General features: G+C 48.4%; 1 protein-coding gene across 2 annotated transcripts in view; it reads left to right on the top strand.

Moving 5' to 3' along the window:
• BRWD3 (bromodomain and WD repeat domain containing 3) overlaps positions 1 to 18633 on the top strand; it is a 1632068-nt gene that overhangs the window by 515770 nt on the left and 1097665 nt on the right. The gene's annotated exons all lie outside the window — the stretch shown is intronic.

The raw sequence follows: 18633 nt of genomic DNA, 5'->3' as shown, positions 1-18633 counted from the left end.
GGGTGAGGGGGAGAGGGCCACCCCCCTTTTCTGTTAAATAAATCCCTGGTGGTTAGTGGCCCCCCCCACTCCCACCCAAAATTCCCTTTTGTTATTTTTTTCTCCATTTTTTTCCCCATTGTGCCCCTTCCCTGTGGGCAGATTATCAGCCACCTGCCCCGAGGGGGGGGCCTAACCTGCAGGCCCCATCCTTGGGGGGGCCTGCACACTTATTCCTGGTGGCCCTCTCCCCCACCCCCCAATTGGATGGGGGGGCACATCATGTACTCCTGCCTGGGGGCATAAATATACCCCCAGGGAGGGCTACAAGGGGTGCCCCCCCTTTCCACTTGGTGTGGGAGGGGGAGGGCCACCACCCTTTCAGGGGGGCAAATAAACCCCGGCCCCTCCACCCCCACCGATGTTGTTTTTCTTTATTTTTTTTTATTTTGTCCCCTTCCCTGGGGGCAGATGATCAGCCATCTGCCCCCATGGTTTATCAGCTATGTGCCCCCATGCTTTGGGAGTGGGGGGAAAGGGATGCTTACTGTAAGCAGCCACCCTCCCCCCATGTCACAAACGTATCCCTGGTGATCCAGTGGGATTGCTGGTTACGGATTGAGCGCTCTGCACCGACCCGTGACCAGCAGTGCGTCATAAATGGTGTCGTTGGAAAGGGGAGAATCTCCCCTTTCCAATGACACCACTTTTTCCAAAATCCCTGGTGGCTAGTGGGCCCCAAATCCCCTCCCACCTCCCTTCGAAATTTTTTGTAAATATTTTTTTATGCCCACCCCTGGGGGCAGATGATCACTGCCCCCAGGGGTCTCCGGGGCTGTGGCGCCATGCTTTGGGGGCTTGGGAGAGAGGGTGCCGCTTACTTAGTAAGCGGCCCCCGCTCCCAAAACAAATCCCTGGTGGTCTAGTGGCCATTGCTGGCCACGGATCGGGCTCTACGCCCGATCTGTGACCAGCAATGCTGTCACACAAGGTATCGTTGGAAAGGGAAGACTCTCCCCTTTCCAACGATAACTGCCTCGATCTCCGGCTACAAATACAGCCGGAGATTGAGGCAGAGGGAGAAGGGCTCTTACCTTCTCTCTATACCGCGGCAGCCGAAAATGGCTGCCGCATGAATTTACTTTCAATTTCATGTCGCGTGCATCACGCACGCCGACGTGAAATTGAAGGTAATCCAACCCCCAGCCAGTGAAGGGGGACCACCCCCTCATAGCCCAGGGGTTGGATTACAGTTTTGTGTGATCCTTGCTTTGCAGGGATCACACAAAACAGAGTGCCGAAAAAAAGGACGAGGTATCTCGTCCTTGGCAACAGGGAGGGAATTACAAGGATGAGATACCTCGTCCTTGGCACTAAAGAGGTTAATATGTTCTGCTTTTTTGGGTACTTTTTTTAATAGTATTTATTTATTACAATAAATACAGATGGGCATTAGGCCTGGAAGAATTTCCAAAAGCAGACATTCTGTAGAGAATTAATCTTTTAGTGAAGATGCATCACTACTCCGAGAACGGGACAGGTTTTTGGAGTCAACGAATCCGAGACAAACTTGTGAGAGACTCCCGGGGCTCACGCAATGATAAATTGGCCAATAAAGAATGGCAGATCTTGAGATGAATAATTGGTGTTTTGTTGACTTCGTTCGGCCAATCCGAGTTCAAGAGTCTTCCTTTGTAAGTTAGTCCTCTTCCAGGCAACTTCCTTTTTCGTTTGGGTTTTTCTAAGTTGTTAGAAAAGGTGTTGCACAACGAGGCTTACATTGGAAGGTGTTTGGTGCGAATTTGGACATCTGGAAAAGTGTTTTTGGAATTTTGGAGAAGTTTTGTTTGTTATTAGTATTTAGTATTTCTTGGTGTTTAGTGTGCTTTTGAAGCCATTTTTTGTGCCCCTTTGTTAACTTTACCCTTTCCTCTTGTGCATGTCCCCATTTGTGTTCCTTTCTAAAACTTTAAAAAGCCCAAATAAGTTTCCTACACCTCCTTGGTTTTCCCTAAAAAAAACAAACAAAAAATGTTTCCACTTTCCCCTCTGTGTTTCAATGTTGCAGAGTGTTAGGCAAGATTGTGTGCAGTACCCTTTGGGCGACTACACCAACCTTGACATCTGGCAATAGGAACCCAACCTTTGGTATACGTCTGTACTACACAGGTTGGTGGTGTGGCTGAACAGCCAGGCTTATCTCAAGAGGGGTCAAAGTAAGCAGTAGGTTTTTTACACAGAGATTCACAGTGACCACGTATTCAAATAAACTCTTAAACTCAAGGTTTCTTGATTAAACAATTAATAATTTATTTAACAGTCAGTTTAATAAGCCTTCAGAAGGGAGCAATATATAGGTAACACAGAAATGCACTTCAAAATACACCCTCTTAGTTTCTGTAAATAAGCAAGTACCCATTTGGGATGGCACACAGATGGTTCCTACACCCTGAGGTGACTTAAATAACTAGGACTCTGTGGACATTAATATGTCACTGGTACATTAGAGCAGTACTGAGTGGGTGTCATGGGAATAAAACAACTGTTAAACAAATATTCTGAAGCAGGGAAGTACTCTTTAAACCCCAATGCAAAGTAAATTAACCCTTTCCTGGAGGAAAGGTAAAGCACAAAGTCGGAGGTCAGAAGAGTCTTTCAGGGAACCAGGCCAGCAAGTGTTCATTGAGCAAAAGTCTATGTGAGCTGAAACACTTCTTGAAGGTAAGTAAAGGTCTTGCACAATGTTTTAGAAGTTTTTGTAGAAAAAATAGAATCGCTGTATGGCCACAAGCTGGGAGGATTGTGTGGGGCAGAGCTGCAAGAAACTCTGCAAAAGCAATCAAGACAAGTCTCAACTGAGAACAAGCAAGGCTACACAACAAAAGGTAAGTCCTCTTAGTTTTACAGTACCTTTAGTTAGAAGAAATTAGTTCCTGCTGGCTTCTGTTCCTGTATAGGTCTGCAGATCCTATTGTTCCTGGGCCTCAGTCGTGGGGACAAGAGGGAGGATGTCTGGGGACTCCTGCACTACAAATTGAAGGTCGGCGGCAGCAGTGGGCAAACTTCAAATCAGCGGCACTTTGCGGTTTCAGCTCCTCGCATCTCTCGCAAATAGCAACACTGTGGTTCTCGGATACCACTTTGGCCTTTCCTCGCATATGGGGTCCAGCACTCTGTTGAGGTGGCTCAGGCTTGGTCTGTCCTTCTTCCTGGGAGTCCGTAGGATCTTCCTGGAGCTCGGGTCAAACTTAGACACTCACTTGATTCTGGTGTTCCTCTCCCTGGCACTTTCTTTCCTGCAGCAGCAATGGAAGTCAACCAGCTCCGAGAGGATTTCCAGATGAGTTTGTCTTGGGGTCGATTGGTACCACCAAACCAAGGGGAGAAGTCGTCCTTTGCAGGTCTTCTCTAATCGAGGCAAATTGGGAGCTTCAGCAATGCAGCAGTACTTCACCGGGAAAACCAACGGTCCAGGAGTTGCAGCAGGTGTCTCTTCCATGTTGTTCTTCTGATTCCTTTGTCCAGTGGTCGACTCTGCCTTCCAAGCAAAATGCCTTGCCTTTTATGCAGGTTTCTCCCATTCATTCGCAGCCTAGCTGTGACTCACACAGCAGGGTGGCCGTCCTCCAAGGACAGCCCTCCAGCCAATCACCCTTGGGTGCATTACTCTAACCAAGGAGGCTAAGCACAGGGATATTTGGGCACCTCCCTCATTTGCTGCCCTGCTAGACACGCTGGCGCCCAGAGGCAGGCTTCACTCGTGAATCCCTTCAAAGACAAAACAAACAAAGGGACCAAACCTGGTTTGGCGCGTAGAGTACATCTCAAGAAGGATCTTTCCAACAAGAAATCGTGAAAAAATAAGACAGGGGCCATTTTGACAAAATGGGCACCCATTGGTGCTTTATTGCAGCTGCGATTGCAGCCTGCGGTAGAGACACAATGGTAGGAAAAAGTAAACCACTTCCACCAGCCGTTAATTGTAGAAAGGGTAACATAACTAAGTAACCCCTCCAGCAACCTATGGTAAGATAGTGTGTGCGGGGTCTAGAAAGTTACAAAATGTAAGCAAAGTCAATTTCACTTCACTGCTCTTGGAAACAGTAGTTTCACCAAGTGAAGGTATTCAAACCTTTAGGAAATGTGAGAGACTTGCTTGTGCCACTGCACCGAAGGTGCTGTGTGTCGCAATGTAAAGATGCCTATGGAGTTTGTCAGACTCCAAAGTCAAAAGAAACAGAGTCCAAATCACAGAAAAATTATTGAGAGAGTGCGAAAAAGGTCTCACTCCTCCAGGTTAGAAATTAAAAGTGCTAAGGTCCAGCAAAAAGAGCTGGGGGTCTCTAAGGTAGAAGGGAATTGGCACATTTCTGAGAATTCTCCCTATCATGGATATGTCGGGCCCTAAAACCTCGGGTTTCAAGCGTTGTAAGGACTGCGACTTGAAGATGTCCATCATGGGCCCGCACAGTATTTGCATGTGGTGTCTCACGATGGAACAAGTCGTCGAGCAATGCGTTTGCTGTCAACATGTGAACCGAAAGGCGATAAGGGAGCGATGGGTAAAACTTGTCTTTGGGCGGCGCCCTACAAGTCCCCAGCACGATTGTCAAGTCATCGAACCCCGACACTGAAGGCCCTATGCTTGAGAAGGAGGACAGGCACTGTAAGAAAACAAAGATACGCTCGCACTCACAAAGCGAGTCGCACCATTGGTCCTCCACAAGAAGAAGAAACGATGCAGATGTAGATGGAGCTCCAGTTTGTCAGAGGAGCGGGGTAAGTCCTTCCCGGCTATTGGTGCCCGAGAGAAGAATGGGAGGCATTTAAAACTCAGATGCTCCAATTCTTCAGAAAAGCTGCAGTTGGTACATTTCCATCCTCGATGCCACATGCAGTCCAGGAACTAGTTGCACCCTAAGGTTCTGACACCAAGTTGGCCTCGTCAGGTCTTACGCCCACGACTCCTATAAAGCCGGCAACAGTGCTGATGGTCTTTGAGTTGTCTGCAGCGAGAGGCCTCGCTTTGATGGTTCCGTCGACGACAGTAGACTGACCATTTGCGCCAGAGTCGAGATCCAAATTATTCCACTCCATAAGGCTGGTCTTTGATGAGTAGGGGATTTGGTCCCTTTTTGCATGGAGCTGATGAATGGGGTAGTTAGGGAAGCGGACTTCTTCACGGACCAAGCCAAGGTACTGGCTCTAACTGAAGGGCTGCACAAGGCAAGTGGGCTTGACACCTGACCTCGACCTGCAGCAGACATCCCCTTGTGGACATGCCAATGCCCAGTACAGAAAGACAGTGGATAGGTTTGTTCTTGCTTTGGGGATAGGTACCCCAGCCAAGTCACTTGTGGCATACAAGCTCCCAGACATCCTGGACAAAGACCCTCTGTCAGATAGAGCATTGGCCTTCAAGGTGGCCATATCTGGCCCCATTAGCACATTGTGGCAGAAACCACGTTCAATGTCAGCCTTGGATGCCAAGCTGACTAATACGTATAAACCAGCTAGGGGGGGAGATGCCCTTCTATTTGGCTCACACTGCCCCAGAAGAGTTGGTGGTCCAAGCCGGCATGGTGAGCTCACGTCCACCTCCAACTTGCCTACAGGCAAAGAGTCCAATAAGATTGATGCTTTAGCAAAGATGTTTTTGTGTCTGGAAGCATAGCTCTAAAGGCAAATAAGGCCACTGTGCCTTTACTAAATATTCTCATGTTCTGTAGAGAATCGGATCTGAGGCAGCAGATCATCTCCCAGCAGAGGAGGTGTGAGATGGGTTTTTATACTGGATTGACAATGGAAATAAGGTGCCTGGCCAGGCCTTGCAGGCTGGTCTCAACGTCACCGATTGCGTGGGTCGTACCATGGGAACTTCCACAGTGCTGAGAAGGACGGCGTACCTACGGCATATCTCCACAGCTATGGGTTTTCATCGAACGTTCAAGCAAATATCTTGGACAGGGTATTTGATGGCGAGCACATGTTTGTGGCAAAGGCCGACAAATCTTGACAAAAATTCTAAACTGGCTGCACGGCTTGCAGTACAACAGCCTGCCAAGCAGTCCTTTGGCTTTTCTTCTAGAGGCAGGGGCTATAGGCAGTAAGTTCTCTTTGCGGAGAAAGCACAACTGCGGCAAGCCAAGTGGGGCCAGAGATGTTTCTCGCATCCCGGTTGTGGCAGAGGGACGTCTAAAGGCCAACAGACTTCGGCTGCATTAACATTCATTAATCTGCTTTGAGTTCTCCACACACATATCATCCCTTGGAGCGAGGATCTCCGAGCACTGGGACAGATGGAAAGAGATAATCTCAGACACCTCGGCCTTGCAGCTCATCTGATAGGGGTATTGTCTGCCCTTCTTGAAAAGACCTCTAGAAAGTCCACACCCTGTTCTCAGCAGGTGGAGCAGGTGCTCCAGGAAGAACTGAGAGCCCTGCTTTCAAAGTGGGCAGTAGAAGAGGTACAACCCAAAGCGAGAGGATCGGGCTGGTACTCTTGTTTTTTTTCTGGTACTCAAGAAAGGAGGAGTACTGGACCTCAGGGCCTTGACCAAGTTCCATGAGGAATAAAAGTTCAGGATGGTAATGTTGAAAGAAATTGTCCAAGCTGCCCGATTCCAGGACTGGTTGGTGTCGGTGGATCTTCAGGACATTTATTCTCATGTACCAGTCCATCGAGAGCACAGGGGCTTCCTGAGATTAGTCATCGGGGACACTCACTATCACTTCAGAGTGTTGCTTTTTGGCCTTTGTGCCCAAGGTTTTCTCCAAGCTGATGGTATTGGTGGCAGCGCACCTCAGGAGATCTAGTTTCATTTATTCCCTTACCTGGATGACTGGTTGATCTGAGGAAGGACCCCAGGAAAGGTATTTACTTATTTATTTATTCACACTTGTAAAGCGCACAACAGCCCTTAGGCAACGTGGCGCTTGTTACATGAGAAGGGCTTTGCTTAGTTACACATCATTGGTATACAATTTAAAGCTTGTTACATGCGTATAGCTTTGCTTAGTTACAGTAGCAGCAGATATACAATTTGACCATTGTTGCTAGAATACATTTATCAGAATAAATAGCTAAGGTGGGAGGAGGGATAAATGGCAGGTTGTAGATAGAAGAAAGAGGGAGAGTATTAGTTGAAGAGTGAGGTTTTCAGATTCCTCCGAAAGGCAAGTAGGGAGGTTTCTGCTTGGGGAGAGGTAGGGAGGGCGTTCCAGAGCTTTAGGGCTATATACGGAAAGCCTAACCCTCCTGTCTTGGCCTTATTGATGCGAGGAATGGTGAGTTGGTTGGTATGGCATGTTCTTGCTGAGGTGGCTCTACAGAGAGTTTCTGAGAGATAGGAAGGTGCTGTGTAGTTAACGCATTTGAGGGCTGTAGTGAGAATTTTAAATGTAATGCAGTCTTTGACTGGGAGCCAATGAGCTGCTTGTCTAGCTTGAGAGATGTGGTCCCTTCTCGGGATACCTAGTGCTGCCCTGAGCGCATTGTTATGAGTGATCTGGAGTCTATTTACATTTTTACGGGAAGTACCTGCTAGGAGTGAGTTCCAGTAATCTAGCGTGGCACCTACCGTGGCTCTGGCGATTGAGAGGCAGTTAGGCTTGGTTACGAAGGGTTTGATGGCGTTGATGAGTTTGGTGCTTAAGGCGGAGGCTGAGGCTATGGAGTTGACTTGCTTATTCATTGATAGCGTGGCATCAATGTGAACCCCCAGGGTCTTGACAGACTTAAGGACGGGGATGATGGAGTTATCTATGTTAAAGTTGGAATAGATGCAGTCTAGTTTTGTTAGCGTCGTCTTTTGGCCAGGATGAGAATCTCAGTCTTATCCCATTGAGGCAGAGACCATTTTCCGCCATCCAAGCCTGGATGGTGGCATAGATTTGGTTTAAAGCAGCTGCATCAATGTCGTATGAGCCAGTTAGCGGTAGATGTACTTGGGTATCTTCGGCGTAATTGGTATATGCGATCCCAAGTGCATCAAGCTTATCAAAAAGGGGCTTTGTGAAAAGATTATAAAGCGTTGGCGCAGTACATGAGCCCTGGGGGACTCCACAATGAATTGTGGTGGGTACTGCATTTGCTGTATCCGAAAAAACTTTCATTACTCTTCCTTCTAGGAAGGAGGAAATCCAGGAGGTTGCTTGTTTGGAGAATTGGGCTGCTTGAGCGAGGTGAGTGGTGAGAGTACTGTGGTCAAGCAAATCGAAAGCAGCTGAGAGGTCTAAGAGGAGGAGGAGGAGGAGGGCAGGCTTACCTTTGTCTAAGATTTGGGTGATTTGGTTTTTTTTAAGTCCAATAGTGCAGTTTCTATGCCGTGCCCTTTACGAAACCCAGACTGTCTTTTTCCTAGGACAGAAATTAGTCTCAAGGTGCAGTTGGATTTGGGTATGAGCTGCTTTATCCAGAAGTTTAAGAAGGAACTGTACAGTGGTTATCGTCCTGTAGTTGTTGGGCTGAGTGGGATCTAGCGAAGGTTTTTTCAGAAGAGGGCAAACCCAAGCTTCTTTAAAGCTGATGGGGACAATGCCGGTATTGAATGAGGAGTTGATGAAGGCGGTGAGAAGAGGGGAAAGGTCCTTGGCGCAGTCTCTTACAATCTTTGGAGGGCAGATGTTACCTTTGCATAGTGAAGGTTTAAGTTGTTTGAGGAGGTCTATAACTTCGAGTCCTGTGATGTCCTTAAAGGAGAATTTATGGAAGTGGGATGTGCCGTCAGGTGGCGTGGCCTGCGTAGGCAAGTTTTGGTTTAGTGGTGCTTTATAGTGGGCCTGGACTTTATTCTGGAGGTCGTCTATTTTATTTAGCATAGCAGCTTGGATGCTTGCGCACCAGGCTTCATCCTTAATGATTTCATCTGTGCTGGTGGGCTGCGTAGTAAGTTCCTTAAATATGGTGAATAGTTTCTGTTTGTGAGTTGGCATTGGAAATTCGTAGATTAAAGGAGTTGGATTTCGCAGTAAAGATAGCTTCTTTATAAGTTCGAGCCAGTAATTTAAAATTGCTTCTAGTGGAGTCACAGGGGTTAGATTGCCACAATTTAAGGGCATGTCGCTTATTTGAGCGCATAGTTTGCAGATCCTCAGTGAACCACGAGTTTGTGTGAAATCATTTTTTCTCTAATTTTCTTTCTAGAGGTGCTACAATGTTAACAGCCTTAGAGAGGGTGTCCTTAAAGATATCTGCTAGGATGTTAGGGTCTTGTGAGAAGGCCGGTGCTAGGCAAGGAGTGTTGAGTTAGGGTTGGATGTTCTCCGCTGTAAGTTTTTTGGAGCTTCTAGCTAGCGTGGTGGGTGGAGGGCATGGTGATTCTGGGGCTGGAGGCTATAGGGATGGAGAATTGGATGCAGTGGTGATCTGTCCAGGGATAGGCACGATTGGACATGATCGAGGAATTAGTTATGGTTGGCAATCCAATCAAGGGTGCAACCTTTGGCATGGGTAGGGCTCAAGCTTTTTTGGGTGAAACGTCTTTGGAGTCATTGAGACCTAGGTTGAAAGCACCTAAAATTAGTGTTTTAGTGGATTTCTTAAGGTTGCTATTAAGTAGGTGGATAATGTGTCCCTGGAAGTCCGCCGCAGATCCTGCTGGACGGTAAAGGAGATGAATATTAATGGTATTGGTGGTTGAGAGGGCTAGTTTGGCTGATAAGATATCAGCGCCATTTTCCCCGGAGTGCGGTGTCGACCTAATGGAAATAGCCTCTTTATACATTAGTGCTACCCGCCCTCCTATTTTGAAAGTCCTATCCTTTCTGAGAATGGTGTATCCAGGTGGCAGGGCTAGGGTGATAGCAGGGCCTGAGGCCTCATGTAACCAGGTTTCAGTGGTGCATAGAATGTCTAGGTCCTGACTGAGTAGGAGATCATTGATTTCTAGTGCGTGGGCAGTGGGCAGTGAGGCAACAAACATTGAGTAGTGCACATTTAAGGAAGGAAGATTGTGATTTTTTTAACTGGCTCCAATATGACATTGCAGGCTTTGGGCAGGAGAGGGAGCTTAGTGCGTGAGGGAGGTGGCAAGCTAGGCCAATGCTGTGTGGACTTGATTTTGTGTGTGGATGTGCTGGTGGAGCGTGAGAGGTGTCTGGTAGTAGAGCGGGATCCAAGTCTGGTGTTTCTGCAGGTAATGTGTGCGGGGCGGGTGAGAGTGAGCATGGGCTGAGTGCGTGTTCTAAGTCTATGGAGTCTGGTGGTAGAGTTGGGTTCAGACGTGAGCTGTGATTCCATTGTAGAGTGCATAGGAGGTTGTGCGTCGCTGAAGGGAGCATTGTGGTGGACAGTAATTTTGGATGAATAGAGGAGCGTGAGGGTAGAGTGGTTGTTGGTGGCAAGTTGGAAAATAATGTGTGCGGATGTTAGGCACACCAAAATTAATGGGAGTGTAGCCAGGTGTATTGCGTGTTTGCTAGGAGGAGTGTTTTGTTTCATGATGTGAGGAGCAGTGGAAAGAAGGGGCTAGTGAGAATGCAGGTATGTGTGCTAGGCCACTGATGTCAGGAGCGAGTAAGGCAGTGGAATAGCAGTAGGTTAGGCAAGTATGATAGTTTAGCGGGTTTTAGGCAGTACAGCTATACAATCTCATTGAAATAGTGGCAGCATATTGTATACATTTTCAAAGTGCAGCATAATATGATTTTAGAGAGCAAAAGACAAAGGTATAGTTCAGAGGATATATATATATATATATATATATATGCCCGAGTGGTCAGCACTAATAATATTTAACCATACACTCCTCAGAAATGCTTTGCAAAATATTGACCATACTGGGACGCATTAAATGCAGCGTGATACGGTTTAAAACAGATAGTAGCAACTTATGATCTGGTGTTTCAAAGGTAGAGGGTCTCGTGAAGCTCGCTAATAGGACTAGTACTAGTAAGGTGGCTATGGGCGACTAGGTTTAAAACGGTGGCAAACATATTGCTTTATGGTCCAATTTAGCACGGTATAGCACTGAGGCTATGAAGAGTCCGAGTAGACTAAACAGTGTGGTAACAGCAAATTATGATCACAAGTTTGAGTTACTAGATCGAGGCACATACTTAAACAATATTTGTGCTTATTGGCAACAAAAATAATAGGCCAAAATGGAATGCAGTCGACTTCTAGTGTTGCAGATAAGGCAATACAGCAACTTAAGCAACTTTCGGTATTTTTGAAATGCTAGAATTGTAGCAGGTGAGAATCAGGTCACGACAAATGCAGTTTTCTGCTGGTTTTAAACGCTCGTTTGAATTACCGGAACACGGCTGGTATTTTGTCATAGTGAGGCTGGAAGGTATTCATTGTATCAACAGAGCTAGCAGAAACCCGTTCCTTGCTTCAGTTTGGGCTTCTCCCTGAACTTCCAGAAGTCCCATGTCACATCAACACATAAACTTTAATTCATAGGAGCAGTCCTGGACAACTAGGGCAGCAAAGGCTTTCCTCCCGAGGAAAGAGTCACTAGTGTCAGACAGATGGTCACGCTGTTGCAGAACCACGACAACTTGCCAACAGCTTCTTTTCTCCGCCTCTTGGTCCTTATGGCCTCCTACATTTTTCTGGTGCTTGAGGCCAGGCTACAGATGCGAGCCCTTTAGTGGCTTTTGAGGGTTCAATGGTCCCAGTACTTCGACAACATGAAGTTCGTCCTCAGTGTGTCAAGGTTGGTGGCCAGTGACCTCTCAGTGTACCAGCAGGGAGAGCATGATGGCGTGGCAACCCTTTTGGCCACCATGGCCCCAGTGACGGATGCGTCCCTGAAGGCGCTGCAACGCTCACTACGGGAATCTTCAAGTGAATGGCCTTTGTCCCCAGTGGAGTGCTGTTGGCACATCAACAGGCTGGAGTTGCGAGCAATCATGCTAGCCCTGATGGCTTTTGCACCTTCCCTCAGGGGGAAACATGTCTTGATCCTGACGTACAACACAATGGCAATACACTACAAGCATGGGGGGCCATGCAACTATTGTTCTAGCTGCTGGAGAAAAAGATCTCAGCTCCTGCAGCCCACCTGACGGGAGCAGAGAATGGGTTGGCGGGAGCTCTGAGCAGAGAGACCACGGTCTCACACGAGTGGGAACTGTGCCCATATGTCTTGGAGGAGATCTTTGCTATGTGGGGTACCTCGGCAGTCGATTTGTTTGCAAAGAGAGCCAACACAAAGTACAGGCAGTTCTGATCGAGGGAATTGCTTGTCAGGGGGATACTGGGGACGGGCTCCTAGTGGGGTGGGTCTTTGACCTCCATTACACATTCCCTCTGATACCTGTGATCCAGTGGGTTCTCAGTATGTTGTGTAGGCTCTCGGCCACCAAGATCTTGGCACATGGCACTCAGAGCTTCTGGAATTGGCCATCTGCCCACCTCGCCGGCTTCCTCGGAGGCTGGACCTCCTATCCCAGTCAGGTGCTCCACCCGAATCCAAAGTCTTGATCTGCATGCGTGCTCTTGAGAGGATGAGTTGCGATGATTGGGATCTCTCTAAAGAGGTACTTGAGGTTTTGCTGGTTGCACAAAGACTCACCAATACGTCTCTGTACGTGTACAGGTGTAAATCATTTGAGGTGTGGTGTAGGGATCACAGGGGTAGGCTCCATCTCATGCTCCACCACCACAATGATGGAATTCCTTCTGTCCCTGGCCTCATCAGTATTTCCGATACGCACAGTCAAAGGTTATCGGGCGGCTTCGGACATAGCACTTCAGATGCATTAACCTTGAACATTCCATCCACTAAGCAGCCCCAAGTGTATTCTTGGGTGTGGCTGCTAATGGATTGCCTTTGCACGTACTCACTCTCTAGGAGTGGCAGGGTGTGGCTGGTAAGCCAGCCCTAATGGGCGTGCCCACGATCTCAGCTATATAAGCTGCCCTGATCCTCAAGACAGACGCTTAGCGTTATTCTTCACTTGCAAGCAGCGTAACGCTCACCGTCGCCTGAGATCAGACTTATCTTTGAAGATCCTGCTTCCTGGACATCCTGCTTCCTGCCAGCATACATATTTACTGGGGGAAGCTGTTCTTACCTGTACATCTTTTCGGCGAACCAAGTATTAATCTTTACACTTAAAGGCGAGAGGCCCCCGCAGGCCTGCCAGTGAACTACCACCAGAGTCAATAAAGGTACATCCCAGGAGGGAATAAGACCAAGACCAAGTGAGAGTGATGTCAAAGGCTTTATCTAAAATTAGGGCAAACAGAATCTACTCTGTTCACGCCGAGAGCGCTCTGCAGAAACCATGTTGCAAAATACTTGATGAATGAACAGTTGGGATTGGTCACCAAGAGGAGGAACCTATAGGTGCTATATGGTTGGCGATGGCTGATTGGTCCATGGGTGGGTGGTGAGTTGACATCATGATGTGGTGTGCTGGGACAGAAGTTCATCCGGGCTCATCTGTCCAGCCTCCGACGACTGGACACATTTCATCCTGGCCCTGTCACATTTTGCCCTTGTGGCCACACATTCCCATCCGGTCACACATTTAATCATTTCGTTTGGCAATAAATTGCACATAGAAGAACAAGGCATGATTCTCCAATATTGGACACCAATTGCGTGCCTCTTACCAAGGATATCGTTTTCATGTAAAAACACAAACATATTTGGATACCGAGTTGGGGGCATTTCTTCATTATTGACAGGGGGAGGCAGGGGTATATGGTTACTGCAAATGGATTTCAGGAAACACATTTCATCTGTGGACATGTATTTTCTTCGAGGGCCTCTCTGATCATGTGTCTAAACAACATAACTCTGCACTTGGACAGGGTGTTCTGGAATGGGCTTAAGGCTCTCCTACTGAGGTCTTCGGTTTCACATGACTAAGAAATGGCGGGGGTCTTTTACATTTACATATAACAGGTTACTGCTTCATGTGCACTTAGCTGCTTCTGTACTTGAGAGGAATACCCTATGACATTGTTCACTTCATATGCTTTTGGGCAATCTCATAACACAGGAACAAGGGGATGGTAGGAAAGGGATGGCTGGCGCACAATCAATACAACATGAATAACTAAGTTTGATCAACAATTCACATGACTCTGTCTAATGATAGGTCTAGACGTACATTCTGCATTATTAACAGCGAGGTAGCATTGTGTGAGTTTACATAGGTCTCTGGCTCGTTTACTCATTACGGGACTGCACGTTAATCATGCTGGCATTTAAATGTTATAAGTCAACACACAGTCTGATTTCAATAGAACAGGCTATCATAAAAACCTCTAATACCTACGTATATGTATTTACACTGTTATGCTCAGTGGCTCATTGAAGGTGTCAACGGGTTTACATGTATTCCAAATACAAGGAGAGGGCCTTTGTTTACGCACTTAAGTTAGAAAGGGAAGATACATTTGTCACTTTAAAAGTCTCCCGTGTTGTTGGCTCTGATCTGGGGTACACAGGGATTAGGTGTCTGTGGCCCAAGTCTAAAGAGTGCGGGGCAGGTTTTACGGAGACAAATAGCCCGGGCCTTCGCCTCTTCCCCTTGAGCTGCTTCTGAGTCAATAGAGGGAGTTTAGAGGGCAAGTGATACAGTGCAGATTTTGTTGCTTTTCTGCTGCCAGCCTTCTCATGGGAACCAGGCAGTTATGCGGACGGCAAGGAGGAGGTGGCAGGGGAAGCACTACACTGACTGTGTGCTTCCAAAGATGGTTGCAGGTTGGGGTGAAATCTGAACACCCTCTCGCCTATTTGCAAGATGGAGTCTGTGCGATACAAAATGGAGTATTGACTTAACCTTATAATGTAATTTCTGATGTTTGTTAATCTGCTTAGAATCACATGCTGTGCATAGGTCCGACATCCAGTGGTCACTGCGGAGTATTGCATTTTGTTTTTCGTAGTCGAAAAGGGGACGTCGACAAGGCGTGTCTGAAACACTATCCCTATAGTGACGTGCGTTGTACCCACAATCCCTCACGCGTCGAGGTCCCTCAGATTGTTTTTTTCCGCCCAGCTTCTGGTCGCCTTCACGCGGAGCTCCTCGAAAGACATTGCAACTCCTCGACCTTTGGTCGTTTTTTCTCTAATATTAATAATCCCTCCCTCGACGCAGTTGTAAGCTGTTCTCCGCCGAAAAGAATCTTCGACGGAGGGTCGAGCGGAAGAAATCCTTCGGCGCTGCCGAACACGTGGCCTGGCCTCGCAGGCCATATACAGTAGGGAGAGTGGGGTCGTGGGACATCTCTGGGTCTTTTCTGAGAATGCCTTTCCCTTTCCCCTTCCTTTCCCTTGGGGTGTTTATCGCGATTTATTGCCTCGGCTATGGAGAGGACACCGTTTAGGTTTTGCCCACTTTGTAAAGGCAAATTCACTTGGAAGGACAAGCACTCACGGTGTAACCGCTGCTTGCCCCTCGATCACAAGGAGGAAAGGTGCACGGCTTGTCGGCTTCTTAAGCCTAAAACTCTAAAAGACCGAAGGGTTAAAAGGTGGGCGGCCTACGCGATGTCGAAGGCCGAAGGTTCACCCGCCGCTGCTACCACCGACAGTGACGAGGAACGCGATAACACGACCTCCGCTACGGAAGTCGAAACCCCCTCTAAGGAGCGCTTACGCGCTTCGTCGTCTGTCCCCGGCCCCGACGGGCTCGGCTCACGCCCTGCTTATGGGGATGAACACCCCGGCGACACAGACGCACACAAAGATCCACATAAACACACAACCCACGGCTCTTCTTCGACTAAGTCGAAAAGACCTTCGGCGCCCAAGGAGACGCAGGTTCCACCGGCGGCCTCCTCGGACCGTTCCGGTTCGAAGCCCCTCTCGCAACCGCAGCCGCGACCTGCGACTGGGCTTTCGGCAAACAAGGGCGCTGCCACCAAACCATCGGCCGGTGCGCATCAACAGAAAGCGCAGACCGCCGTAGAGCGTTCGATACCCATAGCGTCGAAAACTCAAGCTTCCGCCAACAAACGAATCGCCGACAAGCGAGTCGCAGATAGCTTAGCAAGGATCGCTGTAGCCGACGCCCAAAAGCGTACGCCGAAGATTACGTCGAGCGTTACGCTTCAGTTAAAGGATACGCCGAAAAAGCCCGAAGGGAAGCAGGGACTACCCCCTTCAGTCAGGGAGTCTCCCGACTCACCTGAAGGTTTTTCGGAGGGCGACGGGACACTTTCCTCGACGCTTTGGGAGAGGTCGAGCCATTTCGAGTTAGATAACCCTATGTTTCCCCCGCCAGACCGCTCTGGGGTACCCCATGAAACAATGGAAAGACTCCACCTCTGTATGGAGAGGATGGAAAGGTTCATGAGCACCCAGGCCTCTCAAACTCACAAGAGGACCAGAGAAGGGCCTCAGGAGGACCCCAGGGCCAAAAATCCGAGGCTAGTTGATCCCCAGCAGGACACAGCCTCAGACTTCCAAAATGTATATGACCTCACTGGGGAGGAACAAGACTTCGAGGAGGAAGAGAATTTCATGGACAATGAAGAACAGAACCAGGAGGAATGTCTGGAAGACAGAACAGACATTATAGAAGAAGGCTTCGGGGTTAACCCGGAAGAGGGACCTTCACACCCCTGGCAATCACCATCAGTGTATTCCGACACTGATGTCCTAAACCTAACTCCTCCGGACAATTCTCCAGTTAGGAACACGTCTCCAATTGACGATCAGCCCACGTTCAATGCACTGTTGCGCAGAGCAGCAGCGCATTTCGAACTCGACACCGGGGAACTCTCTCCAGAATTGGACTTTGTAGAAAGAGTGATTAAAGAAAAACCCCCGGTCAGCCAGACCATTCCACTCCTCGCTTCAGTGAAGAGAAGGATCATACCTTCGCTGTCCACTCCCGCAATGATCAGAGGGGTCAATCCACGGATTGAAAAACTTTTCACTCCTTCACCCTCAGACCCCCTCTACATTAGGGGACATTCCATTCCGGATTCCCTAGTGGTATCTAATACTAGAAAGAAGGCAGGGGTACCACTTTCCACCAGTGAGGCACCCCCTGACAAGGAGGGCAAGAGGCTATATGCCCTTGCAAAAAGAGTTACTTCCTCGGCTGCCTTCTCAGCAAGAATTGCCAACAACAATTCCTTGCTTGCAAGCTACGCAGACGCGCAGTGGGCCAAACTGCGAAAAGACGCCGAGGAAGCACCGGAGCCTTTACGTACGCGCCTACTGTCAACTATTGGCGAAGGAACCCAAGTGAACCAGAGCATTGTTAAAAACTCTCTGGACGCGGCAGAAACAGCAGGACGTTCCTTAGTACAAGGAATACTCCTAAAGCGCCATGTATGGCTGCGCAACTCAGGCTTTAAACCAGAGACACAGGCGTCTTTGATAAATAAACCTGTCGAGGACGCTAACCTCTTCGGAAAAGCGGTAGATGAAGCCCTAGAGATGGCTAAGAAAGAGTTCGACACTATCAAGACTCTTGACCAGATCTCTAAGCCCACTACCAGGCGCGGCTATGGCAACAAACGCTTTTTTCGTGGCCAACGCCAACACCAACAACAAAATCAACATCAGCAATACCCTGCCACCAATTACCAAACCAATAGTGGGCAGTACAGCCAAAGAGGCCAACGCCGGGGCAAAGGGAGGGGTCGGGGATCCACCCCCAGAGGCTCCCAAGCCCCCAACAACTCCAAGTGACGCGAAGATTCGCGTCCCCTCCCATGCAACACCGGTCGGGGGCCGGATAACATCCTTTCTTCCTGCATGGGAGGAGATAACGTCAGACCGTTGGGTACTTTCCACCGTAGCCCACGGATACTGTATCGAATTCAACAGTTCCCCATCCTTCAGACCCCCGAGGGGACGTCGCATGACACCGGAACATCTTGCCATCCTTCTCCAAGAAGTACAACAACTGCTGGAAAAAGGAGCCATAGAGGTCGTGCCTCTATCTCAGGTAACGGAAGGTATTTATTCAGTGTACTTCCTTGTACCCAAAAAGGATCTAACCATGCGCCCTGTATTAGATCTGCGCCCAGCGAACAAGTTTATCAAACCCCAAAGGTTTCGTATGGTAACCTTACAGGAAGTAATCCCACTGCTTTCTCAGGGAGATTACATGACAACATTGGACATGAAAGATGCATACTTTCATATTTTAATGTTGCCAGCGCACAGAAAATACCTCAGGTTCATGATAGAGGGCAAACACTACCAGTTCAGAGTGCTACCCTTCGGCATAGCATCAGCACCAAGGGTATTCACGAAGGTGCTGGCAGTGGCAGCGGCCCACCTGCGCAGGTTGTCCATCCCAGTTTACCCTTACCTCGACGACTGGCTCATAACAGGGGATTCTTACGAAACATGCTTCTCCAATACCCAAAAGACAGTAGACCTTTTGTTCCAGTTGGGCTTCTCCATCAACGAAAAGAAGTCCAGTTTAGACCCCAGTCAAATCAAGCAATTCCTAGGGGCTCTAATTCAAACAAAGGACGGCCTCGTCTTCCCCTCCAGAGAGAGGGTCCAAAACATGCTGTTTCAAATCCCTCAATATGTAACCGGTCGAGAGGTGACGGTACGCAAAGCAATGCGCTTGCTAGGAATGATGGCGTCGTGTATTTATTTGGTACCTCACGCGCGCCTGCGCATGCGCCCAATGCAAGAGTGGCTCAACAGCCAGTGGTGTCAGGCCAGCGGACTATGGGAGGATCTAGTTGTGGTCTCGCAGGCCTTAGTT

The sequence above is a fragment of the Ambystoma mexicanum genome, chromosome 5p (assembly GCF_040938575.1).
Source record: "Ambystoma mexicanum isolate Mex_15411 chromosome 5p, UKY_AmexF1_1, whole genome shotgun sequence".
In the NCBI taxonomy this organism is placed as follows: domain Eukaryota; kingdom Metazoa; phylum Chordata; class Amphibia; order Caudata; family Ambystomatidae; genus Ambystoma; species Ambystoma mexicanum.
The sequence above is the reverse complement of the archived record's forward strand: the minus strand, read 5'-3'. Positions and strand labels throughout refer to the sequence as shown.